A 6,000-nucleotide genomic window follows, 5' to 3' on the forward strand; every position below is an offset into this window, starting at 1 on the left:
TCAGTGTAGGGGAGAAGCACAGGGTTCATGGAGTTGACCGGTACTGACAGAGAAATTCTCACAGTGGTAGAAGAGGAGGGATTGGATTTTTGGAATGCTCTGAATGGCCTCCTTTCTGTAAGGAAATGAGGTTTAGATTGTTGGGTACATCTCAATGAAAAGACGGATGCTGAGACAGATGTCTAAGTAACTCGGGAAGATGAGGGAAGGGATGTGTGAAGGGAAGATGAGTAAGGCAGTTGTGTATAGCAAGGGGCAGTGAAGGGAGTGAGTGAGATTAGGAATGGTCATTAAATAATATAGGAATGGAGGAGTTTAGAATGGGAAGGGAAGAGAATGAACAAGACAGTGAGTGTGTGTGTGTGTGCATGTGAGAGAGAGAATCAGAATCAGGTGACGTTTGTTCTGCTATGTGCTGAACTGAGGCCAAGGCTGTGGGCCTGCTCCGGGGTCTGTATCTTCAGGCTCCATGACGTTTGTTCTGCCAAGAGCTGAACTTGAGGCTGAGGCTGTGGGCCTGCTCCGGGGTCTGTATCTTCAGGCTCCATGACGTTTGTTCTGCCAAGAGCTGAACTTGAGGCTGAGGCTGTGGGCCTACTCTGGGCTCTGTGTCTGCGGGCTCCTTGATGTTTGTTCTTTAAGTGCTGAACTGAGGCTGAGGTTGTGGGCCTGCTCCGACTACTTCTGGCTTCATGTCTGAGAACTCACTTTCATTCTAAGTGTTATTTGATTACTTTTATTGTTGGCACAAATTGTTTATTATTCCCTCTCTGCTCATTGGGTGTTTGTCTTTTCTTAATGGGTTCTTTTGGGTTTTCTTGTTTCATAGCTGCCTGTGAGGAGACAAATCTCAAGGCTGTATAATGTATATATACTTTGATAATAAATGTACTTTGAACTTTGAAGATTATTCTCATCTATATGCTATGGCTAATCCCACCACTCTACTGAGGAATATAATATCCATCTATAAACTGGGCACCCAGTCCCATGTATTCTTTGGAATAGATTATATTAGGAGAGGTGATTAAATTCTCAGTCAATAAATTATGAAAAATAGTGAAAGTGCAAAGAAAAACAGGGGTTTTAGAAGCAAATTCCAGAACTTGGGACCTAGACAGCAGCTGGCATGGCTGCCAACAATGGTACTTTGGAAACTGCTTAGGGGAATGATAAGTATAGAATAGCTTATGTGTAATGTCTTTAATTACAAATTGTCCTTAATTCAGAATTTGTAAAAAGAAGTATTGAAAACTCCCCACATTTTCACACTGTCAATGTTTATATTTGGTCTTCCTCTAGATTCTATAAATAATAGTGTAATTAAAAGTCAATAGCTGTGTTTTATGACAATAATACCTTTATTATTATATCTCGCTTTGTGGCATTTCCGTGACAAACAATGTAATTATAACAAATAATGTTTGAAGTTGGAAAAGCAAAAGACACTTTGCAACAAAGGTATCTGTGTCATCGACACATAAATTACAGAGGGATCTGCCAAAAATCTGTATTTAGTTAAGAGATGTAAGTCTGTATAACAAGGTGCGTGGATGTGTGACAGGATATATTTGGTTAGGAACACAATCCATTTCTTCACTCTTTAGTGGAGCAATAGGATCATTGGTTCCATTTTGATGTGTTTGTATCCAATTATTTCCCAAGTGACATGTCCAGTGTGAAAGGTGACTGTTTTTTCCTAAACAGAGACTGGAGGTTTTAGTGGAGTGCACAGACGTTGAATGGTCATGAAGGAGCATGTGCAGTGTGATTTTTAATCCGGGACACACTGTCTGTTTAGTTCTACATATGAGATCATCAGAGACATGGGTTAAGTCTTCGGGACTTGAGAGGTACAAAAATAGCTAAAGAGTAGGAGCAGTGTGCAGAATATAGGTTATACCTACTGTCTCCTTGGTATTCCGGGTGCCGCAAAGAAAAGAACCATCAGGACATCACAGAGGCTGCTGAGTGAGCCTCCAGGTGGCTGTGGATCAGGAGGTGTGACCCATGGGGCACAAGCCAGGGCCTGATCAACTCTGGCTGGGTCGCCTGGTCGAGAGTACCTGAGGGTGAAAGACCTGACATACCTGACGAACTCCAGGTATCATCACTGATGATGTGTCCCAGTGCATCCTAGGAGGTACTGTATCTCAGCATCTTAATGGATTTTGGCCTTTGTGTGGAATGCAAACCGGAGAAAGCTATGCTGAAGCTGGATAGGGCTTTGCCCAGAGCCCACCTGGAAGACCACTTTCAGTTTTGGACAAGGGGCATCATGAAAGTGTGCAGTAAGAGTCCTTAAAATGATCCCATGGCTAAAAAGGGTTGAGTATGAGAATCTGTATAAAACATTCAAGACATTCTTGTGCAGATGTTCATGATGATTACAGTTCAGGGGAGAAATCAATTAATCTAGTAGAACACCAATAAAACTGGAGCCAGACTATTTGATATGTTTAACATGGAGGGTGGTAGGTTTTTGATTGTTAAGGCTGTCAAAGGTTATGGGGAGAAGGCAGGAGAATGGGGTTGAGAGGGATAATAAATCATGATAGAATGGTGGAGTGGACCCAAAGAGTTGAATAGCCTAATTCAGCTCTCATGTCTCATGGTCATATGAAGCCAGAAGCAGTAGAAATATCAATCTCTCTTCTTAAAAAGCTTTTGAAGCCAAGGCTCAATTGAAAATTAAAAAATATATATAATTAAGAGTTTTTTTTAATTGACTAAAGGTATCATAGATCTAAGTAGACAGATGGAGTTAGGATGAAAATCATGTTTTGCCTGCAAGATAGAGCACAAAAACATTTTGGCTGAGGTGGTACTGGGCTGTGATGAGGCATCAGTTCCAGAATTCAAATCGTTGGTTTGTGGGTGAAACAGTTCATCAAGAAGGAAATTGAATACTGACCTTCTTTGCAAGGGAGATTGAATTTAAGAGCAGATAAGTCATGTTGCCACTGAACAACGTACTGGTGAGGCAACACCTGGAGCAGTGCGTGCAGTTCTGGCCTCCTTAGCTGAAAAAAGCATACCAGGTTTGGGGGTGGTGCAGAGGAATTTCACTGGGTTGATTCGGAGATCTATGAGTTTCCTGATGCAATACTCACTGGAATTCAGAAGAATGAGAGGGGACTTTATAGAAACATAAGAATGGGAAAAGAATAGAAAAGGTGAAAACAGGAAAATTGTTTCCACTGGTAAGTAAAACTAGAACTAGAGGACATGGCCTCAAAGTTCAAAAGTTCAAAGTAAATTTATTATCATAGTACATATACGTCAGCATTTACAACCAAAAATTCATTTTCTTGTGGGCATTCTCAATATATCCACAATAGAATAATAACCATAATAGAATCAAAGAAAACTATATTAACTTTGTATTTCAACCAGTGTGAAAAGACACAAATACAAAAAGAAAGAAATAATAATAATAAATAAATGTCATAAATATCGAGAACATGAGATGAAAAGTCCTTGAAAGTGAGTCCATAGGTTGTGGAACATCTGAATGATGAAGTGAAGCTGAATTAATTTATTAATAAGGTATTAAGTTATCTTATTCAAGAGCCTGTTGGTTGAAGGGTAATAACTGTTCCTGAACCTGGTGGTGTGAGTCCTGAGGCTCCTGTTCCTTCTTTCTGTTGAGAGCTGTGAGAAGAGAGCATGATCTGGGTGGTGAAAGTCCCTGATGATGGGTGCTGCTTTCCTGCGACAGCACTCTGTGTAGATGTGCTCGGTGGTGGGGAGGGTTTTACCTATTTCCTATGATGATCCTCTACTTATTGTAGGATTTTCCATTCAAGGACATTGGTGTTTCGATACCAGGTTGTGATACAGCCAGTCAATATACACTCCACTGCACATCTGTAGAAGTTTCTCAATCTGTTAGATGCCATTCCAAATTTTTGCAAACTCCAAAAGAAGTAAAGACACTGCTGTGCTTTCTACATAATTGCACTTACATACTGGGCCCAGGACAGGTCCTCCAAAATAATAACACTGATGAATTTAAATTTGCTGACCCTCTCCACCTCCGATCCTCCGATAAGGACTTGCCCATGGACCTCTGGTTTCCTTCTTCTGAGGTCAATAATCAGCCCTTAGTTTTGATGACATTGAGTAAGAGTTTGTTGCTATGGAACCACTCCACCAGATTTTCATTCTCCCTTCTATAAGCTGAGTCATCCCCCTTTGATTTGCCCTACAACAGTGGTGTCTTCAGCAAACTTGGATATGCCAATGGAGCTGTACCTAGTCACAGAGCCAAAAGGGTAAAGAGAATCGAGCAGGGGGCTCAGCACACAGTCTTATAGTGCACCTGTGCTGATAGAGATTGTGGAAGGGATGTTGTTGCCAATCCAAATTGATTGGGGTCTGCAACTGCATAAAGAGGCATTGAAGCCAAAGTCTAGGAGCTTATTGATTAGTTTTAAGGGGATGATAGTATTGACTGCTGAGCTGTAGTTGTAAGAGCATCCTGATGTATTCATCTTAGGTGTCCAGATGTTCCAGGGTTGAGTGAAGAGTTAATGAGATGGCAGCTGCTGTGGACCTGTTCTCCAGTAGGAAAACTGTAGCAGATCTACGTCGCTTTTCAGGGCACAATTTTTGTAGGGTTTTCCATCGGTGTTTCCATACCAAGCTGTAATGCAGCCAGTCAATATACTCTCCACCACACATCTATAGAAGTTTGTCAAAGTTTTAGATGTCATGCCAAATCTAACCATACTCCGAAGGAAGGAGAGGTGCCGACTGCTGTCTTCGTAATTGCACTTACACACTGGGCCAAGGATGGGCCCTCCAAAACAATAGCACCGATGAATGTAACGTTGCCCACCCTCTCCACTACTGATCCTTCGATTCAGGGGATGACTTGCGGAAATAGATTTAAGGTGGAGATGATGAGAAATGGCTTTCCCCAGAGAGTAGTGAATCTGTGGAATTCTCTACCCAGAGAAACAGAAGAGGTCAACTCATTAAATATATTTCAGATACAATTGGGTAGATTTTTGCATAGCAGGGGAATTAAGGGTTCTGGGTGAAAAAACAGGTAGGTGGTGCTGAGTACTTGGCCAGACCAGGCATGTTCATCATGAATGGTGGAGCAGGCTCAATGGAGCAAACAGCCAACTCTTACTCCTATCACTTACGTTTTTATGTTCCTTGAGAGAATTAGTGCAGCACCGATTCATCACACTGATTCTGAGGATGAGTGTGTTCTTGCTGTGAAGAACAGTTGTAAATAATGAGATAATGTAAAACTTTAAGTGGTAAACATGACTATTAAAATGAGAGGCATGCTAGACTGCTTAGGTTAAAATATTGTATCAGTACAGGCAGTTACTCATTTGGAACTTAGGAGAAATTTCTGTAAATAAGCGACTGCAGAACTTCAAAATCCTCAGTGTTCAAGACCATAGAAACCCATCAATATTCAAGGTTGAGAAAATTCAAGAGATTCAGAGGGCGGAGATGGATTAGGTGCTCAGCCTTGACCTTGAATGGTGGAGCAGCTTTGTGAGCGCAGTTACCTTGCTGCAATCCACAAATGGAATCAAATTAAGAAGTAAAATGCCCGATTACTGTGGTGTTGCTCCACAGCTTGCAGGTGACCGTGCACAATTAAGAGAATTTCTGTTGTCTGTCACTGGGAAAATGAGAAACCACTCATTGTCACTCAAGCCTTTCCATTCAGAATCTGAAGAATTCCAGGTTGTGTGTTACCTCCTTACTCCCATAAGATTACCTCGTAGAGTCCCACCAGAATAATTTGGGGTTGACAGGGAAATGGATCAGCAATGATGGAATGGCGGAGCAGACTCGATGGGCTGAATGGCCTAAAGCCAAGCCAGCTATCAGTAATATTTTCACTGCTTTATGACGAAGGGTATTCCTGCACCCTACAGAGTTGGCATCCTAGAGGAACCGGGGTAATATTTGGACATGTTCCATGAGTTAGGAGTGAGTGGAGACTCATTGCTGGTAATCAGAATC

Source organism: Hypanus sabinus, chromosome 30, assembly GCF_030144855.1.
Source record: "Hypanus sabinus isolate sHypSab1 chromosome 30, sHypSab1.hap1, whole genome shotgun sequence".
Lineage (NCBI taxonomy): Eukaryota > Metazoa > Chordata > Chondrichthyes > Myliobatiformes > Dasyatidae > Hypanus > Hypanus sabinus.